The 13,249-nt window shown below is 47.6% G+C and overlaps 1 protein-coding gene across 2 annotated transcripts in view; it reads left to right on the forward strand.

The window, feature by feature from the left end:
* tle2b (TLE family member 2, transcriptional corepressor b) overlaps positions 1–13,249 on the forward strand; it is a 270,457-nt gene that overhangs the window by 28,374 nt on the left and 228,834 nt on the right. The gene's annotated exons all lie outside the window — the stretch shown is intronic.

Genomic DNA, 13,249 nt, shown 5'->3' on the forward strand with positions numbered 1-13,249 from the left:
AGTTCAAAGTAAGTACATAATATAATTGTAAATACGTTACAAATGCATGGATGATACAAGAAAGTGAAAACACTTATTTCCATTGTGGTCCATTTTAAAATCAAATGACAAAATAGAAGTAAAAATAAAATGCTAATAATAATAATAGTAGTAGTACTAGTAGTAGTGTGTATATGATAACAACAACCTAAACATTTTATAAATACATTAACACAGTAAATTAACATTAAAAGATTACATAATTAACAGGAAATAAAGGGATTGAGTTCTTCTTCTAAAAACTGTTGAGGTCCAAGGTCTAAGGTTCTAAAAACATTCTGGAATCACATACCATTCCAGCTCATTATAAAAAACTTGGCACAATTTATTACCACCATCGAAAAATGTCAGCTACCTATTTTATAAACACTATCCAATCTAGAGCCCGTGGATCCTCACGGGCATTGTGCTAGTTTGTGTGTGTGTGTGTGTATATATACAGTGGTCCCTCGTTTATCGCGGGAGTTACGTTCTAAAAAGAACCAGCGATAAGCAAAATCCGCGAAGTAGTTAGCGCTATATTTTGCAATTATTATAGTTGTTTTAAGGCTGTAAAACCCCTCACTACACATTTTATACACTTTTCTCAAACAGACATTAACATTTTCTCACTTTTTTCTCCTGTGTAAACACTCTATTTTTTCTTCTGTGTGAGAAGATTATAAACAGACACACACAGAACACAATGCGCATGCTCTCCCTTTGCTCACTGCCTCCGGAGGTACGGATGCGGGACCCGCAAAGAATCCAAGTCCTCTCTCAGTGGCCATGGAGCTCTGCGGCTGCAGTCAACATCCGAATCAAAACAGTGAGCGTAATCTCTGGACCTGTTGCCAGATTTGGCGCAGCCCCGCATAGCAGACAGGAGGGGCAGTGTGAGTGGTCCGCTGCTGCGTTTACCGAGCCCGCAGACTCAGTAAGTGCATCGGAGGCAGTGAGAGCAATCGCGGTGATGTCGACTGGTGCCGCGACCGGCCCGCCTGATAAGGACGCAGAACACAATGCGCTGTTAAAAAAAAAAGAAGCAAAATTGCACTAAAAAAATCTGCGAAACTGCGAGGCCGCGAAAGGTAAACCGCGATATAGCGAGGGACCACTGTATATATATATATATATATATGTATGTATATGTATATATATATATATATATATATGTATGTATATGTATATATATATATATATATATGTATGTATATGTGTATATATATATGTATGTACTCCCTCCAGTTTTAGCCCATAAATAATAGAACTGTCTAAATATCAGGACAATTTTTAATAAAGTCATCACTTTTGCACCCAGTTTTCTTTAGAGAATTCAGAGGATGGATACAGAACATTTCCAAGTCAATGAATGTGTCTTGACTTCAATTACATCAGCCATTAAGAAATGCAAACAGTATGGTACTGTGGGTAAATCTGTGTCAAGCAGGCAGTTCTCAAAAACAATGACAATGCTGGAAGGAGACTAGTGAGAGAAACCACCAAGACACCCAGACAACTCTGAAGGAGTTACAGGCTTCAGTGGGTTTGATCAGAAAAACTGTGGATTGAGCTACGTTTATCTACTGCATCACCAGTTATACTTGGTGGAGTGGCACAGAGAAGAATTTTCTGAAAACTATGAAATCTCAGATCCAGTTTGTCAGTAGGGACATGGGATTCTCTGGCTTAGATTTGTTCTGTTGTATGAAAATCAAGTGTCTGACAGGGTGATGAGTGTGAAGTTGGAAATTGAAGGAGTGATGATGAATATCATCAGTGCATATTCCCCACAGGTAGGTTGTGAGATGAAGGAGAAAGAAGATTTCTGGAGTGTGTTAGATGAGGTGGTGGAGAGTGTGCCCAAGCATGAAAGAGTGGTGATACGAGCCGACTTCAGTGGGCATGTTGGTGAAAGGAACAGAGGTGATGAGGAAGTAATGAGTAGATATGGTATCAAGGATAGGAATGGGGAAGGACAGATGGTAGTTGATTTTGCAAAAAGGATGGAAATGTCTGTGGAGAATACCTACTTTAAGAAAAGGGAGGAGCACGGGGTAACATATAAGAATGGAGGAAACTACACACAAGTGGACTACATTCTTTATAGGAGATGCAAGCTAAAAGAAATCAGAGACTGTAAGGTGGTGGCAGAAGAGAGTGTCGTTAGACAGCATAGGATGGTTGTTTGTAGGATGACTTTAGAGGTAAAGTGTTGTGTGGGCCGCCAGAAGAGGAGGTACTGCTGGCCCACCACCAGTGGGCGCCCTGCCTGAAGTGCGGGCTTCAGGCACGGACACAGCCGGGGGTGACAGCTGTCACTCATTATCTCTTGACAGCTGTCACCCATCTACTCAACATCATCTCACTCCATAAAGACCAGACGTCATCTCCACCTCGTTGCCGAGATATCATACTTCGTTGGAGGTAATAGACTCAGCCGTTTGTATTTTGCAACATATCTGTATATTGTGAGTGTTTGCAGGAGTACCGGTCCCTCTTTCTGTGGAGGCTAAGTGAGTGCAGGACGGCACTCTTTTCCCCTGAGGAATCACTGCGGTACTCTGCAACATATTGAGTGAGAGGTGGAGGTGGCAATCCCACCGTTGTTGTTACGGGGTGTACACACACCCACACTTGACTGTCTTTGTTCTTTCCAGCAGTACCAGATCCGACAGTCGGGGATGGTGATCACCTGGGAATTCGGGACTTGGCGGCTCCAGTATTCACCAGGTTCGGTGGCGGCGGAAATCGTGTGGTTCTGGCTCTTCTCAGGACAGACGTCTTCTATCCTCGAGCCTGCCCACATGTCACCTTTGTGGATTGACTGTAATCATATTCTGAGATTGTCTGTATGTTTGTTGTGCACCTTCACAACATTAAATTGTTAATTTTTGGCTCATCTATTGACCGTTCATTTGCGCCCCCTGTTGTGGGTCCATGTCACTACACTTTCACAACAGGATATCTTGGCCAGCGTCATGGACTCCGAGGGGCGTCACCCGGCTGTTGAACGACCAATGGGAGAGCAGGGAGCGCAGGCGTCTGCAGGAGGCGTGATTGGTGAGCTGCAGCACATTCTCACCGCCTTTACGGCTCGGTTGGATCAAATGACCGAGCAAAACATCCTCCTGAACCGCAGGGTGGAGGCTCTCTCTGCGCAGGAGGCGGCGAGCGCTCAGGGCGCTGCTGCAACTCCTCCTCCTGCCGACCCTGTGCAGGATATGAACGTTCCAGTGGTGGTTCAACAACCCCTCCCACCATCCCCTGAAGCATACATAAGCCCTCCTGAGCCCTCCGTACGGAGGTTGTGTGGAGACGTGCGCGGACTTTCTCATGCAGTGTTCGTCTTCGCACAACGTCCCGTCATGTACGCGTCAGATGCTAGTAAAATAGCTTATGTGATTGCTCTGCTTCAGGGTAAGGCACGCGCCTGGGCTACGGCGCTCTGGGAACAGAACTCACGGTTGTTATCAGCATACACTGGGTTTGTGGGGGAGTTCAGAACAGTGTTTGATCACCCTAACAGAGGAGAGACCGCTTCAACAATGCTGCTGTCAATGCGACAGGGGCGCCGGTGCGCAGCCGAATATGCAGTCGACTTCCGCATCGCGGCTGCGAGGTCCGGCTGGAATAACGTTGCGCTCCGCGCCGCCTTCATAAACGGACTGTCATCGGTCCTGAAGGAGCATCTGGTAGCTAAGGAGGAACCGCGGGATTTAGATGGGCTTATCGATCTCGTTATACGGTTAGACAATCGGTTGGAGGAACGCCGTCGGGAGCGAGGCGAAGGACGTGGCCGGATATGCGCCGCCCCTCTCCCTTCCGGGTTCGAAAAGGGGCCGCCCTCCCCACGCTCCACAGCCGCAACGCTCCGTGGGGCAACAGCTCCCCCTGCTGACGTTGTTAGGGAAACGCACAGGGCCAAAATGAGGAGGCTGCTCTGTGGGGAGTGTTTTCTCTGCAGCTCAAAGGAGCACACACAGAAAAACTGCCCCAAACGGCCACAACAACAACTGCCCTCAGAGACTGGGCTAAGGGGGGGTCAAAACATTCACGTGAGACACACACAGATTGCCACACGACTCCCAGTTACAATCCTGAGCGGGGATTTAACCCTTCCAGCCCCAGCACTGGTGGACACGGGGTCAGAAGGGAATTTGCTAGACAGCAGATGGGCAAGGGAGGTAGGGCTCCCTCTGGTGGCGCTTCCTTCGCCATTGCAGGTGCGGGCACTAGATGGCACCCTCCTCCCTTTAATCACACACAAGACACAAACAGTAACTCTGGTGGTGTCTGGAAACCATCGGGAGGAGATTGAGTTTTTTGTAACTCCTTCTACCTCCCGCGTGATTTTGGGCTCCCCATGGACGTTGAAGCACAATCCCCGGATTGATTGGCCGTCTGGGGTGGTGGTTCAGTGGAGCGAAACCTGCCATCGGGTGTGTTTAGGATCCTCGGTTCTTCCCGGTTTACAGGCCAAGGAGGAGGTCAAAGTCCCTCCCAATCTGACAGCAGTGCCGGTTGAGTACCACGATCTTGCTGACGTCTTCAGCAAGGATCTGGCACTCACCCTTCCCCTGCACCATCCGTACGATTGTGCCATTGATTTGGTTCCAGGCGCTGAGTTCCCGTTCAGCAGGCTGTACAACCTCCCACGACCTGAGCGCGAATCAATGGAGACCTACATCCGGGACTCATTAGCTGCCGGGCTGATCCGGAACTCCACCTCCCCGATGGGTGCTGGTTTCTTTTTTGTGGGCAAGAAAGATGGCGGACTCCGTCCATGCATTGATTACAGGGGGCTGAATGAGATTACGGTTCGCAACCGATACCTGTTGCCATTGTTGGATTCCGTGTTCACCCCCCTGCATGGAGCCAAAATCTTTACTAAGCTGGATCTTAAAAATGCGTATCACCTGGTTCGGATCCGGAAGGGAGACGAATGGAAGACGGCATTTAACACCCCGTTAGGTCACTTTGAGTACCTGGTCATGCCGTTCGGCCTCACCAACGCCCCCGCGACGTTCCAAGCCTTGGTTAACGACGTCTTGCGGGACTTCCTGCACTGATTCGTCTTCGTATATCTGGACGATATTCTCATCTTTTCTCCGGATCCTGAGACCCATGTCCAGCATGTACGTCAGGTCCTGCAGCGGTTGTTAGAGAACCGACTGTTTGTGAAGGGCGAGAAGTGCGAGTTTCACCGCACGTCTTTGTCCTTCCTGGGGTTTATCATCTCCTCTAACTCCGTCGCCCCTGATCCGGCCAAGGTTGCGGCGGTGAGAGATTGGCCCCAACCAACAAGCCGTAGGAAGCTGCAACAGTTCCTCGGCTTCGCTAATTTCTATAGGAGGTTCATTAAGGGCTACAGTCAGGTAGTTAGCCCCCTGACAGCCCTGACCTCTCCAAAAGTCCCCTTCACCTGGTCGGATCGGTGCGAAGCCGCGTTCAAGGAGTTGAAACGACGGTTCTCTACTGCGCCAGTTCTGGTGCAGCCCGACCCTAGCCGCCAGTTCGTGGTTGAAGTGGATGCCTCTGACTCAGGGATAGGAGCCGTGCTATCCCAGAGCGGAGAGACTGATAAGGTTCTTCACCCGTGTGCCTACTTTTCACGCAGGTTGACCCCGGCTGAACGGAACTATGACGTCGGCAATCGAGAACTCCTTGCGGTGAAAGAGGCTCTTGAGGAGTGGAGACACCTGTTGGAGGGAGCGTCTGTGTCGTTCACGGTTTTCACTGACCATCGGAACCTGGAGTATATCAGGACCGCCAAGCGGCTGAACCCCAGGCAAGCCCGCTGGTCACTGCTCTTCGGGCGTTTTGACTTCCGGATCACCTATCGCCCCGGGACCAAGAACCAGAGGTCGGATGCCTTGTCCTGGGTACATGAAGAGGAGGTCAAAACTGCACTGTCGGATCCACCGGAGCCCATCCTGCCTGAGTCCACTATCGTGGCCACCCTCACCTGGGACGTGGAGAAGATTGTCCGGGAGGCCCTGGCATGGAGCCCGGACCCAGGAACAGGTCCGAAGAACCGTTTGTACGTCCCACCAGAGGCCAGAGCTGCAGTCTTGGACTTCTGTCATGGTTCCAAGCTCTCCTGTCATCCAGGGGTGCGAAGGACCATGGCAGTTGTCCGGCAGCGCTTCTGGTGGTCGTCTATGGAGGCCGACGTCCGGGAATACATCCAGGCCTGCACCACCTGTGCCAGGGGCAAGGCAGACCATAAAAGGTCCCAAGGACTTCTCCAGCCGTTACCTGTGCCTCATCGCCCCTGGTCCCACATCGGCCTGGATTTCGTCACGGGCCTCCCGCCGTCCCAGGGCAACACCACCATCTTCACGATAGTGGACCGATTCTCCAAGGCGGCCCACTTCGTGGCCCTCCTGAAGCTCCCAACAGCCCAGGAGACAGTAGACCTCCTGGTCCACCACGTCGTCCGTCTGCATGGGATACCCACCGATATCGTCTCGGATCGTGGTCCCCAGTTCTCCTCACATGTCTGGAGGATCTTCTGCCGGGAACTGGGGGCTACTGTGAGCCTCTCGTCCGGGTATCATCCGCAGACCAATGGACAGGCAGAACGGGCCAGTCAGGAATTGGAGCAAGCTCTGCGCTGTGTGACGTCCACACACCCGACGGCCTGGAGTAAACATCTGGCCTGGATCGAGTATGCGCATAACAGCCAGGTGTCCTCTGCCACTGGCCTCTCCCCATTTGAGGTGTGTTTGGGGTATCAGCCCCTGTTGTTTCCCGTGGTGGAGGGAGAGGTCGGTGTGCCCTCGGTCCAGGCCCACCTGCGGAAGTGCCGTCGGGTGTGGCGCTCCGCCCGTTCTGCCTTGTTGAAGGCCCGGACGAGGGCGAAGACCCATGCAGACCGCCGGCGATCCCCGGCCCCTGCTTACCAGCCCGGACAGGAGGTGTGGCTTTCTACGAAGGACATCCCCCTCCAGGTGGACTCCCCAAAACTTCAGGACAGATATATCGGACCATTCAAGATCCTCAAAGTCCTCAGTCCTGCTGCAGTGAAGCTCCAACTCCCGGCTTCACTGCGGATCCATCCGGTTTTTCACGTGTCACGTATCAAACCTCACCACACCTCACCCCTCTGTGCTCCCGGACCGGCGCCGCCCCCTACTCGAATCATCGACAGGGAGCCGGCTTGGACGGTGCGCCGGCTCCTGGATGTCCGTCGGATGGGCCGGGGGTTCCAGTACTTGGTGGACTGGGAGGGGTATGGACCCGAAGAACGCTCCTGGGTGAAGAGGAGCTTCATCCTGGATCCGGCCCTCCTGGCCGACTTCTACCACCGTCACCAGGAGGCGCCCGTTGTGGGGGGGGTCCTGTTGTGTGGGCCGCCAGAAGAGGAGGTACTGCTGGCCCACCACCAGTGGGTGCCCTGCCTGAAGTGCGGGCTTCAGGCACGAGAGGGCGCTGCCGCCACAGACACAGCCGGGGGTGACAGCTGTCACTCATTATCTCTTGACAGCTGTCACCCATCTACTCACATCATCTCACTCCATAAAGACCAGATGTCATCTCCACCTCGTTGCCGAGATATCGTACTTCGTTGGAGGTAATAGACTCAGCCGTTTGTATTTTGCAACATATCTGTATATTGTGAGTGTTTGCAGGAGTACCGGTCCCTCTTTCTGTGGAGGCTGAGTGAGTGCAGGACGGCACTCTTTTCCCCTGAGGAATCACTGCGGTACTCTGCAACATATTGAGTGAGAGGTGGAGGTGGCATTCCCACCGTTGTTGTTACGGGGTGTACACACACCCACACTTGACTGTCTTTGTTCTCGCCAGCAGTACCAGATCTGACAATCGGGGACGGTGATCACCTGGGAATTCGGGACTTGGCGGCTCCAGTATTCACCAGGTTCGGTGGCGGCGGAAATCGTGTGGTTCCGGCTCTTCTCAGGACAGACGTCTTCTATCCTCGAGCCTGCCCACACGTCACCTTTGTGGATTGACTGTAATCATATTCTGAGATTGTCTGTATGTTCGTTGTGCACCTTCACAACATTAAATTGTTAATTTTTGGCTCATCTATTGACCGTTCATTTGCGCCCCCTGTTGTGGGTCCGTGTCACTACACTTTCACAACATAAAGAAGAAGAAGAGAGTGAGAGCTCAACAAAGGATCAGATGGTGGAAGCTGAAGGAGGAAGACTGTTGTGTGAAATTTAGCGAGCAGGTGAGAGAAGCACTGGTTGGAGGGGAAGCAATTTTGGACAACTGGAAAAGTACTGCAAATGTGGTGAGGGAGACAGTGAGGACAGTACTGGGTATGACATCTGGACAGTGGAAGGAAGACAAGGAGACTTGGTTGTGGAATGAAGACGTCCAGGAAAGCATAAGGAGATAGAGGTTGGCGAAAAAGTTTTGGGATAGTCGGAGAGATGAAGAAAGTAGACAGGAGTACAAGGAGATGTGGTGTAAGGCAAAAAGAGAAGTGGAAAAAGCAAAGGAAAAGGCATATTGTGAACTGTACAAAAAGTTGAATAGTAAGGAAGGAGAAAATGACTTGTACCGATTGGTCAGAGAAAGGGACAGAGCTGGAAAGGATGTGCAGCGGGTTAGGGTGGTAAAAGATGCACATGGTAATGTGCTGACAAGTAAGGAGTGTGTGCTGAGAAGGTGGAGGGAATATTTTGAAGAGCTGATGAATGAAGAAAATGAGCAAGAGAAAAGGCTGGATGATGTGGTGAGAGTAAGTCAGGAAGTACAAGAGATTAGTAAGGAAGAAGTGAGGGCTGCTATGAAGAGGATGAAAAGTGGAAAGGCAGTTGGTCCAGATGACATTCCAGTGGAGGCATGGAAATGTCTAGGAGAGATGGCAGTGGAGTTTCTAACCAGATTGTTTAATAATAGCTTGGAAAGTGATAGGATGCCTGCGGAGTGGAGACAAAGTGTGCTGGTTCCTATTTTCAAGAACAACGGTGATGTGCAGAGCTGCAGTAACTACAGAGGTGTAAAGTTGATCAGCCACAGCATGAAGTTATGGGAAAGAGCAGTAGAAGCTACGCTTTTAAATCAGGTGAACATCTGTGAGCAGCAATATGGTTTCATGCCGAGAAAGAGCACTACAGATGCAGTGTTTGCTCTGATAATACTGTTGGAGAGGTACAGAGAAGGCCAGAAAGAGTTACATTGTGTGTTTGTGGACTTAGAAAAAGCTTATGATAGGGTGCCAAGAGAAGAGCTGTGGTATTGTATGATTAAGTCTAGAGTGGCAGAGAAGTATGTTAGGGTAGTGCAGGAAATGTACAAGAATTTTGTGACAGTGGTGGGATGCGCAGTCGGAATGACAGACTCATTCAAGGTGGAGGTGGGATTACACCAAGGATCAGCTCTGAGTCCTTTCTTGTACGCAGTGGTGATGGACAGGTTGACGGATGAGATCAGACAGAAGTCCCCATGGACTGTGATGTTTGCAGATGACATTGTGATCTGTAGTGAGAGTAGAGAGCAAGTTGAGTCTAGTCTGGAGAGGTGGAGATATGCTTTGGAGAGAAGGGGAATGAAAGTCAGTAGAAGCAAGACTTAGCACATGTGTGTGAATGGGAGGGAGCCCAGTGGAATAATGCAGTTACAAGGAGTAGAAGTGGTGAAAGTAGATGAGTTTAAATATTTGGGGTCAACTTTTCAAAGTAATGCAGAGTGTGGTAAAGAGGTGAAGAAGAGAGTGCATGCAGGGTGGAGTGGGTGGAGAAAGGTGGCAGGAGTGATTTGTGACCGAAGAATATCAGCAAGAGTGAAGGGGAAAGTTTACAAGACAGTAGTAAGACCAGCTATGTTGTACGGTTTAGAGACGATGGCACTAACAAAAAGACAGGACGCAGAGTTGGAGGTGGCAGAGCTGAAGATGTTGAGATTCTCTTTGGGAGTGAGAAGAATGGACAAGATTAGGAATGAACATATCAGAGGGACAGCTCAGGTTGGATGGTTTGGACACAAAGTCAGAGAGGTGAGATTGAGGTTCAGAGGAGGGACCCAGGGTATATAGGGAAAAAGATGCTGAGGATGAAGCCACCAGGCAGGAGGAGAAGAGGGAGGCCAAAGAGGAGGTTTATGGATGTGCTGAGGGAGGACATGCAGGTGGTTGGTGTGACAGAGGAAGATACAGAGGACAGGGTGAGATGGAAACGATTGATCTGCTGTGGCGACCTGTAATGGGAACAGCCAAAAGACAAAGAAGAAGTATGAAAATCCTTCTCTTTTCCACTCCACCGTTAAGCTGTGAGTGGTTGTGCAGTAGACAAACATGAACCACATATTATGATATCGCTGAATTACAAAGACTTAATTTGCATGAATTAGTGTCAAACATGTAAGGCCCGGGTGCTGTACTCTTTGAGTGACCTTTCTATTTTTCTCTTGAATTGTTTACTTCCAACTACAGCTACCCAGTATCTAAAAAAATTTTTAAATTCTGTTTAAAATCTCTATACATAAAAGTCATTATTTGAATCTATTTGTGCTCATTCTTTAGGCCCTATCACACCTTGATGATTTAGTCAGCGTATGCATCTCATTTCCAGTGAGTGGTTCGGGTGGGTATTGTACGATATGATATAGATTGGAACAGTTAAGTCTGGCTTGGTTTGTGTTTAAACAGGCTTTTCATGGCCAATAATTTTTTAGTACTGAGTGTGTATTTTTACGGTATATTTTTATTGTTTTACCTTGTAAAGCGCTTTGTGACCCCTGTCTGCGAAAAGCGCTATATAAATAAAGTTTACTTACTTACTTACTTACTTACACTGTGACATTTTCAATTGTAAAAGCGCCGGTTGCGGCCTGATTGGTCCCACAGTCTGACTGATCAGACGGGGGTGGGGCGATGAGACTGCGAGACTGGCATCCTCAGGCTGAGAATTGCACCTGGAACAGAAAAACCACAGAGGGACTACTTTTAAAATATGTTATGCTATGTTTCTTCAGCCACGGTAAGGAATTCAAGTATTATCAGATGTAGTTTTTCAAAATCAGGACGCTTTATGTCAGAGGTCTCAAACTGATTCCAGAAAGGTCCAAGAGGGTGATTAACTGATTCCATCTGCTCAAAGTGATGTTAATCAGTGAAATCACCTGGTGGAGTGCAGTGGTGGGCACGGTTCCGATAATCCGATAACTATCGAAGATAATGTTTTCATTATCAGATTATCTTTTTAACTTTAAAAACCATTATCGGACAATTATCTTCCGATAAATTTTTGTCCGATAACTTTTAGACTGATAACGTAGTAAAAAACTGAACAGTGGCAAACATTTTTAAAATGTAAAAGTTGCCTAACAGATGTATAGTTCTACCCTCTGCAAACAGAAGAGAGCTGCTTCCAGGAGAAACCACTCTATCCTCTGCAGGCAAAGGAGAACTGGTCACAAAAAAAAAAAATCATTTCCTTTAACACCATACTGATACGCTCGCAATATCACCCAAGTCATCCAGAGGCATGCATTTTTAACTTATGGTTCAAATTTTAACCAAACTAACTTTGGACAAGTTATTTAAAATTACTGTCATATCTGAAGTCTTATAAAGTGAAAATATCAGATATATGTTTTAGTTTTAAAGTAATGTGATAATTTTTAAGGTTTTAGTTAGCACATGCTGTGACCAGCAGTGCATTATGGGTAGGATAGGGTAATCTCAGTACGTTCACGACAGGACAAATGCATTTCAGACACTTTGATCAGGCTCCACGGACAACAGCATTAAACTCTAGTGCCTAAAACTCTCGTGAATATATTCTCTGGGTTTATAGACGTTATTGTATTTGCGTTTGTTAAATTCCACACATCTTAAATGTAGCAGACACGGATTATCTGGAATTTTGTTTTGGCAAGTTTTCAAGGCCTCTCCTGCCATCTATTGGCCAGTAGTGTTCATTGCAGTTCATGGTAGTATTCATCCTGAAGCTGAGCCGACGCTGTATGATATTTTTAATCACAAGTTAAGTTTTTTCCCAACTTAATTTACAAAAACTCTTGATGGGAGACATCAAAGTTTAAAAACAAAACAACAACGAAAAAACATTACAATACAGGTCTGCGGTGTTTGCACATGCACAGTGCGAGCGGTTGGATGCTTGTTGCTCTTCAGCAGCAGGATACCCTCACGACGGCCGACCAGAATAATATCAAACAGGTTTGATTTTCATTCGACCATACGATCGGCGATCAGGAGGTGGTTGTGAGATGTTAAACGCAGCTTCTTACTCCATGTACACTACACGATGCAGGGGGCGTGATTAACCTGAAACTCGGTCCAAAAAAGTCTCGCACAAATGAAAAATCATCTGAAAAAGGGCCAAAACCCACACAGTATAAACCCAACATTTATGTGTCAAGACAATATTGAGTGCACGGTTTACAACATCATCAAACGTGTGCACATTCTCTCCACATGCAAAACATTTTGCACTGACACTTCCAGGGCTCCGTAAAAATGCCCGTTTTTAGAAATAAAAAATGGAATATTTTACAAAAGCACATTTATCTGTAAACCAACAAACAACCCATGTCACATTAATGTGTTGGTTTACATAATGAATGACTGAACCAATCAGTGTTTAGCAGAGGCACTTTTACCCAGAATCCTTTGTGATCTGTCTGTGTTTGTTACAAAACTTCAGAATTAGTGCATTATTCAACATTAAAAGATATATGTTATATTTTAACTTTGTACAAATGACAGAATTGACATTAATGGGAGTTATTCATTATTCATTTTATTTATACACCAAACCATAAGTCAGCATGACTTTATTTTCCAAGACCTCCACCTGACCGGAGCGTTGTGATTGGTAGAGAGCTGAGCTTTGTAGCTGCTCTCAGCTTGCTTCTGTACTGTAAGCCTTGTAGTAAACAAGAGCTTCGAGCAGGGGGCAGCATGTTCAAACATAGAAATGTGGGTTCATTGTTTGGGTCTTTCGGTCGCTTTTCATGCTTCCAGAAGCGATCGTGGTGTTAAAACTCAAATTCAGCTTGTTAGTAGTTGCAAATGTACCAGAGACAATACTGGAATATATCGGTTATCTGTAACTTCTGATACATTTTTGGGTGGTTTATCGGTTTAACTTTATCAAAGATAACTTTTCAGTTATCTGATTATCTGTTATCGAAGTTAATTTTTTGGTTATCTGTGCCCACCACTGGTGGAGTGGGTGGTTGAAAAGAAAACCTGCACCCTCTTGGCCTTTTCTGGAATCAGTTTGAG

The sequence above is a fragment of the Thalassophryne amazonica genome, chromosome 10 (genome assembly GCF_902500255.1).
Source record: "Thalassophryne amazonica chromosome 10, fThaAma1.1, whole genome shotgun sequence".
NCBI classification, from domain to species: domain Eukaryota; kingdom Metazoa; phylum Chordata; class Actinopteri; order Batrachoidiformes; family Batrachoididae; genus Thalassophryne; species Thalassophryne amazonica.